The sequence below is a fragment of the Athene noctua genome, chromosome 1 (genome assembly GCF_965140245.1).
Source record: "Athene noctua chromosome 1, bAthNoc1.hap1.1, whole genome shotgun sequence".
NCBI classification, from domain to species: domain Eukaryota; kingdom Metazoa; phylum Chordata; class Aves; order Strigiformes; family Strigidae; genus Athene; species Athene noctua.
The window spans coordinates 76,305,336-76,315,500 of NC_134037.1; the positions used below are offsets into that span (position 1 = coordinate 76,305,336).

The following is a 10,165-nucleotide window of genomic DNA, read 5'->3' on the forward strand; positions in this document are numbered from 1 at the left end:
GTCATTTGCATGTGGAAGCTATGGCTTCCACACCATTTTAAAGGAAAACTCAGATCAAATTACAGCAGTCTAACCTACAGATCATGAACTTTAATCGCGATACTGGAATGGTCTTCCAATGAGTAATACTTTAACACAACTCAATAAGCTGAGGCCAGACACAGGTGTTCATGTCTTAGAGGAAACTAACGGTACATATTTATAAACAAAATATTGCACTCCCTTGGTCTTTATTTGGGAAAAAAAAAAAAAAAAAAGTCTGAAGAATCACTTTCAGTATCTAAAATGAAGCACCTGCTTAGATCTTTGCAGGAGTTTTTGTTCTCTCAGTAGAGTTCTCGGTAAAATGCACATGGCAAGCAAACCCATGTACCCAGTGGGGGTCCTTCCATGTGTTGTGGCATTTGCAGTTCCTTCATTTTATCTTGGGATGTTTAGGAACAAAAATCTAAGCACAGAGAAAACATACAATCATTTAAGACTTACCAGTAGACAGATCTGTAAATCTGAGATAAGTGTAAATATAAGAAAATGCCTTAAATGCAAGAAAATACTTATTTTCAAGACATTAGAAAAAACTTTGTTTACTGTGAGGGTGGTCAAACACTGACATAGGTTGCCCAGAGAGGTTGTGGAGTCTTCATCCTTGGAGATACTCAAAATCTGACTGCTCTGGCTGAGCCTCCTCTCAGCTGGGGGGTGGACTGGACAACCTCCAGAGGGGCCTTCCAGCCTCTGCCATTCTGTGATGAATGAAACTGATTAGTGGATCTGTACTGTGTATGTTAGGGAGCCCAAAACACATAAAAAAATTGTCTCCAATTCCTCATTTCTTCACAGAAAAATTCTTACAATATGATATTCTCAGAGATTATTTTTAGATCCAAGTAACATGAAATTAACTGGTTTGTTTGTTACATATTACTTGGCAATCAAAGACTGAGGGATGCAAGAAGAAAGCGGTGGGAATGTGCAGTACAGCCAGGGCAAGGGAAAGATGGTGTCTCTGCCTCTTTCAGCAGCAGCTAACTGCTAGACCAGCTGGATCTGATTCTTGGTATGCACATAAAAAGCAAAAGGTGGGAGTGTGACAGAAAATAGCAACAGAGATATAAGGCAGGACAAGTGAAACTAAAATACATATGCACGTCAATCATTAAACATGGATTAGCTGCAAACCAGAGCTCATTAATGCAGTCCATACTTCCCACCAGTGATCCACTCTCATATGAAAAAGTTTGCAACACATGATGAAATAGCAAGAGACAGGTGTCATAAATCCACCAAGTCACATGGTCAGGGAGTGATCTCTTGCCAAGAATTGCATGAAACACTTAAATATGAGGCAGATGAGGTCTGAAGGAAAGATTCTGTAGCACTTCCAACCCAGAAAGGTGGTCACATTTGGGCAGACAGTGAAGAAGAAAATTAAGGAATCTGGAAAGTGCATTCTTCTCCTAAAATCATTAGAGAAAGGAAGGCATTTTTGTAATTGCACATTTAAGAAGACCACCTCCAGAAGAGTGTGCACATTTTCCATGGTCTTCAGACTAAAAGCTCCTCCCTGGCAGGAACAAAGAATCAATTAATTCAAATAAATTTAACTCCACAAAAAAAAATCCCACAAAAATGCAAGTTAGTGTGCTTTAAGCCGATGTCCTAACATCCCAGAGATGTCAGCTGCAATGTTTTGCATTATACTGCCTTCATTTTTAGGGCATTCAGGGCCCCTCATTTAGGACGTGCTCTGGTGAACCTTGCTGCTGTAGTGTAAATTATGACTTGTCTGCTCTGTCCTTCCAGAGGCTACTGCCACCACAGCAAAGCCAGCACAAGGAAAAATATTCCCAAAGTGGAGGCCATTTAGTGCACAGACAAGTCTTTTAACACTTTCAGAAATATCCTTTGATAATAATGCTGTGCTGATGTAAAGTGTTACCACCTGCATATAATCCTCCCGACAAGAAGAACTGGCAGAAGGGAAAGTGTGCCCACAGCCCTTCCAGTTGAGAGCTACTGCCCTTTCCTCTGGCAGGGAAGGTGGCTTTGAGCTAAAATGCCAGGCACTGACTGGAGCAGCTGCAGGGTGGGCACCTGGTCTCTTCTGATGGTTATGTTAGGCCATCCTAACTCTGGAAAAGCAACACTCAGGGTAATTCTGGGGATGATGATGCTTTAAGTGACCATGGCAAGATCTGCAGGGTTCATCTGTCAGTCATAAGAGCAAACCTACCTCTATCAGCACTTTAAGTAAATTGCAGGGCTTTGCACTGCAGTAAGTGATATGCAGACCCTTGTATCATTCTATCAACACAGTGGTCAGGGTGGCTGAGCTCCCTGTACTACCACAGTGTGAATCCCCAGAGCTTGCTGCTTGGATTGAACAAACCAAGCTGAAAATCTCTTCTTTTCCCTCATCAAAACCAAGAAAAATAGTTAAGCAATAAAATGATGCAAGGATCTGTTTGGGAGTTTGTGTTGTAATGCCTTGAGGAAGGAGGCAAAATTATTTAACATTGTTAATGATGCCTGACTGCTGTGGCTATTGAGTCCAACAGAAATGATTGTAAGAAATAGCAGGTAAGATCAGACAGTCAGTTGATAAACAGCCCCGCTTCTGTTGAAAATGAACCTGTATAAAGACACATGTATAGACATTGACACAACTGTCTATACTATATAGTGGTAAACTTTGAACAAGCGTCCCAAGAATGACAAGAATCCGGAAAATAGTCTACCCCCCCCTTTTTTTTACCCAGGCCCTAAAACGAGAACAATTCAAGAATTACCAAGTACTTTACATGCAGTTACTCCCACTAACATAAGAGACTGGTCTTACTTTACAGACTTTAAATTAGTCTGCAGTAAGAATCGGAGGGATTACTGATCATGCTACACACAGCATTGCACAACAGACCAGGGTTTCTCATGCTTTCCTTCACCATGGCTCCCTTTACATACCTTTTGTGGCCGCAGACTACCAAGACTTAATTCAAGATTGAAAGCACTAGACTGCCTCCAGGGGCGGTGCTGGGACTGGGTGAGCATCACCTTCACGCTTGTTACTGGAGGCCAGCCCAGCGACAGAGGGGCTTACTGGTGAATCTGAGGGCCGAGTCACCCGGCAAAGGGGAGGGTGCCGCTGCCTCTCATGTGCACCAGGACAGGCGTGGGGGACTTGAGTATGAGAGGAGCATTGAGGGGAGAGGGCTGTGGGAAAAGGAGACACAGTGCTTGCTGCAGGCCAGTCCAAATGTTTCCAGGCTGGATGTTCCCCACCCCTGCTTTAAGCCTTGTTGAGGTTTGAACTCAGCTGGAAGCCAGACGCCACGTGGCCAGCCGTTTACCTCCCCCCTCCCCCGTGAAATAGGGGAGGGACAAAAAAAGAAGAGAATTTGTAGGCTGAATAAAAAATAAAGAATTTACTAAGTATAACAAGAGAACAGTAACAACAGTGAGTCCAAAAAGAAACGGGTACAATGCAGCAGTGGCTTACCGAGCACGGTGACCGCCCCCACAGCAACAACACGGCCGAGGAGCAGACGGTGTGAGCCCAAGCCCAAGCGAGAGCCCACCTGAGAGAGAGCCCATATCCCTGGGCATGGGATGAAATAATCAAATGGTATGAAATAATCCAATGAGAGTTAACTCCATCCTGGTCCAAACCAGGACAAGCCTTCACAGACCCCCCCTGTGATGACATCACGGCCTGCAGGGGTCCACAGACCACAGGTTGAGAACCACTGCAATAGACCAAGAACTTCACTGCCTTTTTACACCTTTTCTACAGTATGAGATATCGGTCACTGGGAATGATGGAAAAATGGTTTAACTGAAGTAACAGTTACATGCTTCCATTACACACAGAAACAAACAAACAAACAAGCTGATGAAGGTTTTTAAAAAGGATTAAACTATACTGATATATCATCTAAGTAATATTTCACCAATAGGCTGCCTTCTGATTGATTTGATCCCCTTCTCCTTATGAAGTGAGACACAATTTTGAGTTAAACAATGGTTTGCTGCTTTCCTGGAAGACTCACACCTTGTTCAGCACACATCATGCTGTGCTTGCTGGCTAACCAGTTATTCAGTAGTTTGCAAGGTCTTCACAGCTCAAAGGGTGGCTCCATACCTTACTTATTTCATGTTATTTTCTGAATTCATTGATATTCTCCTCATGGGCGTGTCTCACGTGACCAGATTAGGTAAGTGTCTATCTGAATTCTTCACAAACAAGAATGACTTTACTTCATAGCAGCCCATTTTGCAGATGGTGTATTTCCATTACTTCTATTTTACACAATGGGAAATTGAGGTATGGAAAGATAAATGTCAAATATCTCCAATAACTTTGACTGCTCAGAGGCATATAATATTAATTTTTTCAGAGACTGCTTAAAATACAGGTGATACACTTATTTCAGCTGTTTGTGAAAGCTCTGCATGTCTGCAAATCAGGCTGAGGTTCTCAAGATGGATACCACAAAATAAGGAACAGGAAAATGAGTGATGGCTTATGAAAAATCTATTTTAACTGACTGACTGCTCATCAGACAGAAAATACGCAGTGGCAAAAGAAACACCGCTGGTTCATCAGGGTAGCATTCAACTGTCTGCATATGAAGCTCTTTTTCTATTCCAGTTTCTAGCATTAGTCACTACACTTTTTCCAATTTCTTCAACAAATGAGGCAATGATCCTACAGATAATGACCTTTTTAGAAAAACAACTCATCCACAGAATGGAGTCTAATGGAAAGCAATATTGTTTGAACTAAAGGCCAGAGTGTAAAGAGTGCAAGTAAGAATGTCAAATTGCAAAGGCAACCACCAATAATTCATGAGGATTTAACAAGGAAGCAAATAAAAACAAACAAAGAGAAATACCCGCTTGATAAAATAAAAATCTTAAATCAAAATCATGGTCAGCTGCAGAGTTGAAACACATTACACCACCCTACAACTTCACCTAAAACAGAAAACAGTAACTCCAGCAAATTATCCTTTTCTTTACAGAGAATTGCAGGAAGGAATTAGAACATACTTGTTGCCAGTAGATTTTATGGATATTTCTTGAGAGCAGGAAAGGTTCAACAATCTTCTGTTCCATTCCAGATCTGCATATGCTCTAACAAGCCATTATAAAAAGCAGAGAACATAGTTTCAAAGGACTGGAGGAAGTTCTCTGCAAAAGAAATCTCTTAAGGAGAGCTGTGCCTGCAACAGAAGCATTTCTAATGCAGAACTCCAGTTTTGTATATTGCTTTATCATAAAAATTGGTTGAATTTTTTTGTCAGTGATTACTGTTCTTGTAAAAACTGTGATCATTTTTACTTTTTTCCTTTCTCACAATGCGGAATAGCTGCCAGTAATTTATCCCGTAACTGACATAGCTGGACCAACTTTTCATCAACATCAGCACTGCATCCACAAAATCTACATAAGCATTTATTTTATGTACAAACATGCTCATAAATAAGCACATAAGCAGAATTACACAATTTGTATGCAAAGATGTGGGTTTACACAGGCAACATTTTTCCCTTACAACATTAGAGGTAAAATGTACATTCAAACATGCACCCATTTTTACTAATTTGTACTTTCATGAAGAATAGGAACAAAAATTTACTTAATAAAATATGTGAATATGGCAGTACTGCTTTCTAATGAACAGTTCTAGAAAGAGTGGTATGTTTTGCATTTAACAATTTAACTGTGGGAATGGTCAAAAAATACAATATACGTACTTGCATTTCCTGGAAGTTCACCACCCAGACCACACTTCTCTCTATAACTCCCTCTTGACTTATCATATTTCTGTGTTTATACCATGTCTACATTTGTGGTGCCAGACCATCTTATGTAGCGTGTAATAAAATATCTTGTCTGAAATATTTCACCTTCTCTTTTATATCGGATTGACAGCTCATGAGTTGTATCTCCCTTGAGAGTTTATCCTTTATTTAGTCTGTATGATCACATTATATATTTAGACTGAAAGTTTAGAATAATTTTTCAGCTCAAATAATCAGAAACCGGGTGGCTAAGAACAACTATATTTACCTGTGTTAGAATTTGACCAGGATGCTCTGGAGAACAATAATATTTTAATGTGTCAGACTGTGCTTGATTTGTACTTCTCACACTTTCAATATACTAGAACACAATGATACTACCCTGTCGAAAAAAGCGAAACAAACCCAAACACCACCACCAAATTAAGCATCGCAACAAGTACAACAACTGACACATCTGTCCTGCTAAACAGAACAAAGCCAGGAAGTTCGTCTGAAAACGTTGTTCACTCATTCAGCTTAATTTTGAGCTGAACCCCCTGCACAGTTTAGGGTACAGCCAGCGCTAGGGACCATACCCCAGAAGCGGCGTTTGCCTCCCTCCACCCTCCGGACCGGCCAAGGCCACACCGTCAGGCTCGCCCTGCGCAGACACCCCGCACACCCTCACACCCTACCCTAGCACACGCCGCGCTTGCCCTCACTTCCGCGTTGTAAGAGCGCCGTGACAGGTGGTCCTACAGCCTTTGAAGTACTCAAAGCGCTTGGAACTGGGGGAAAGCAATAGTCTACACAAGAAATACCTAAATGACGCTTTAGAGCCACGAAGTCGCCACCCCGGGGCTGATGAAGCTGGAGGCCTCCCTCCACCCGGGTGCCCAGAGTGACGCCGGCCCTACAGCCTCCTGCCCCGGGCGATGCTAGTGCAGGAGCGCTCCCCTCGCCCGGCCCTTCCGTGGGGAACCGCCGTGCCCAACAAGGGAGAGCCGCACCGCGTCCCGCCAAGGGAGCGGGCCTCCGCCGGGCCGCGGCCGAGCGCCCGCCGGCCTTCGCCGCGCAGGCCCCGGTGCGCCCGTCACCGCACACGCTGCCCGGGCTGCGACACCCGCGGCGGCCTGCGAAAGACACGCAAGCCCGGATGTATCCGTAGGCGCTGAGCGGCTCCGCGGCGTTCAGCCGCGACACCGCCTTTACGCTCCATTACGCTGTTCAAAGCGGCGCCCGCCAGGCCCCGCTTCAGCTGGAGCCGCCTCCCGCCGCCAAACGCTGGCGGCTGCCCCGGGGCCGGGCTGCCGCCCGCTGCGGGGCCGCCCCTCGCCTCACCGCGGCCCGGCGGCTCCCGGTTCGCCGCGGCCGCGCCTCTGCCTGCGCGCCGCGCCCTCCCCGGTACTGCCCCGGGACTCCGGGAAAAAAACGGCAGTTACCAGGAGTGGGGTTCGAACCCACGCGGACATACGTCCATTGGATCTTAAGTCCAACGCCTTAACCACTCGGCCATCCTGGTGCAGATACAGGGACCGCTCCCAGCCGCTCCTACATACCGGGCAACGCGCCCGCGCGCCCCCCGCCCGCCCGAGACCCCCCGGCCGGCGCGGGCCGCCCCCCCCCTGCCGCGCGGCGCCCTCGCGCCTTCGCTCCCAGCGCGGGAGGGCGCAGAGCGCACCGGGCGGCGAGCGCGCGCGCGGGCGGCCTCTCTCGGCGGCAGCGGGAGGCGGGCGGGCAGGGCCCGGAGGGGCGGGGAGCGGAGCCCAGCCCAGCCCGGCGCGGCGCGGCCCGGCCCGGCCCGGACGGGGACCCGCGCCAGTCGTCCTCCCCGGGCCGGGAAGCGGCCCTCGCCCTCCCCCCCGCTGCCGTCCCGCCTCTGGCGGGCGCCAGGGCCGGAGCGGAAGAGGAGGCGGGAGAGGCGCGCGGAGCCGGCACGGGCCCGCCCCTGAAGGGAGAGCGCGGCGGGGGGCGGGCGGCGGCGGCGGCGGCGGGGGAGGGTGGTGGCAGGGCCGGGCTGGGCCGGGCCGCGCCGCCTGGGGGCCGGGGCCGGGGCCGGGGAGGTACGAGGCCGGTTCCCGCCGCCCCGCTCCCAAGCAAGTGCGGGTCCAGGGTCGGCCTGAAGCGAGGCGGGCGGAAGAGAGAGAGAAGGCAAGGAGGGCCGCGGTGCCGGCGGCGTTCATCGGGGGAATGAGAGGGCTGTGGAGAAGTTGCGCCGATAAGGCTCCGAAAAGTAAAACAACTTCGGTGTTTTCGCGCTCCGCCCCTCAGCACCCGGCGGTGCTGCCCGGTGAAATATCAACTGACAGGTGCTCTTGGGGTGACCGGTGTTACGTACTGACATGATACTTATTCCTGTCCAAATGTTTCCTGGAATACCTCTTCCCTTGCTCATAGAAGGAAAACCGAAAACGGCAAAGTCCAAAGCTGTCAATTATGCTTAATAAGGAGAAAAGTATTGCCGAGGAAACATTCCTTCCCAATCCCCACTGCATGTCAGGTCTGCGGAAGCAGCTACTGCAATACGGCGGTCAGTGCCTGCACTGCGACCTCCCCTTCGTCCCCGCATCAGAGCGGGAATGGGAAGGTGCCCCCTCGCCTTTGGGCGATGCCCATTCCCCCCGCGCCGGCTCCCGCTCTCGCCGCCTTTTCTCTCCATTTTCCACAGGAGAAAACGGGACATCCTCTGTCCTACCAGACTTCGCCGCCTTTGAGCCTCCACCCCGAGGGATAAGAAACAAATACTCGGCGCGGCACAGGCTGGGGGCGCTGGGCTCTGGCAGCCTCCAGCAAAGTGGGGGAGGCAGGCGGAGGCCACCTGCTTGCCGAGGAGCGGAGCGGGAGCACACGCACACCCCCCCTGCTTGGGCGTCAGACAGCCCCCGGCTGTAGGTGGCCCTCTGTTAGGGGTCTGCGCCTCGGATTTGCAGGTGCCGGTGGTGCTTGACCTCTTCAGCTGTTAGCGCGCAGAGCCCCGCAGTGCACGAGGTATGCTTGTGGAGGAAAATACTTCTCACATACAACAATAGTGAATTGTTAATATTTTACTTACCTAAAGAACGGATGTGAAACTCACACCTTCTTTTTCCTTACTTTTATTCACACGCTGGAGCCCGTGAATGGAAGAACAGCTCTTTAACTGGAACTAGCAGTCTGTATCACTTGCTCGAAATGGGCATCGTACCATAGCTGCACACCCCCCCACCCCACTCCCCGTGCAGTAGGGCTGTGTCCGTCAGCAAAGTATGGAGTAGAGAAATATCATCGGTTAGGTTATCTCATTCTCTGTTCATGTCCAACATTATTTCTGAGAAATGTAGTAAAATGTTACTTTTTCCTGTTAAGACTTTGTGCCCTGACAATGTAGGCACTATAAAGTGTGACAAGCAGAGATGTCTTCCACTGGCTGTTACAGGCTTCAGCTCAACTATTACAAAGACACTATATAATATGCCAGAAACATGGAAGGATATAGATCTCCTATTGCCTTCTTACATATTAGTGAAACAAATGCCATGGCTCCACGTGAAAATCACATTACGTCAGAAATAGATTAACTGTAATCACCACACATATTATCTATTAAATGTTACTGTTTCCTGCTTTCATCGGATCTGTGATACTTTCCTAGAGAACACAATCATGTGTAGCTTTTTCCTTTTTACAAATCAATTCCAAATATCTCCCATGGTTCAAAAATCTAGAGAACCTCTTTTGTTTTGAAGAAATTATAAAGTACAACTTGGACTGTGCATTCAAAACATCCTTAATGGAGGTTAGATTTGAAAAACAGCAATTTAGCTTAGCCACTCATTTCAGCCTCCAGAAAAAAAAAAAAAAAAAAAAAAAAAAGGTATCTGGGCCTTAAACCTATACCTTTAGTTCAAGAAGTTTCTCCCAAGACATGTGCCAGAGAGATACCTGCTCAAGTGTTCAAGTGTGTCCATAGTCTGGGTCCCTCACTTTGAGGTAGCAGTTGTTCTACTCCCATTTTGCTAAAATTAAACCCATGTTTTTTAAAAAAATCCCCTGAAATGGATACCCATACACATGTCCAGAAAGTTCACCATTACATACAAACATTAAATTTTGTAATAGAGGATTTTTTTTCTCTTTTATATTTATGCAATGTTCTCTTCCACTTTTAGAATGAGCAAGGTGTGCCTAGTTGCCAGTTCTCCTTTCTCCTCCCCAGAAAGGGCTGAGATTCCGGGAGGGCGTGTGTGTGGAACTTCTGCTGCTTTCAGTAGGACACAAAACCAAAGTAACAGCAACACTAAAAGCTAAAGCAGCCCCTCTCACATTTTAACTACTTTCTTCTCAAACCCAGCTATAGGGTTTGCCACAAGGGAAGAATAAAAAAACAAAAACCAACCCAT

The 10,165-nt window shown here is 47.3% G+C and overlaps 1 non-coding gene across 1 annotated transcript; it reads right to left on the reverse strand.

The window, feature by feature from the left end:
- Window positions 1–7,225: 7,225 nt before the first annotated feature.
- Window positions 7,226–7,308, reverse strand: TRNAL-UAA (transfer RNA leucine (anticodon UAA)). The gene has a single exon. It is a non-coding gene; the product is annotated as a tRNA-Leu (tRNA).
- Between the last annotated feature and the right edge of the window lie 2,857 nt (window positions 7,309–10,165).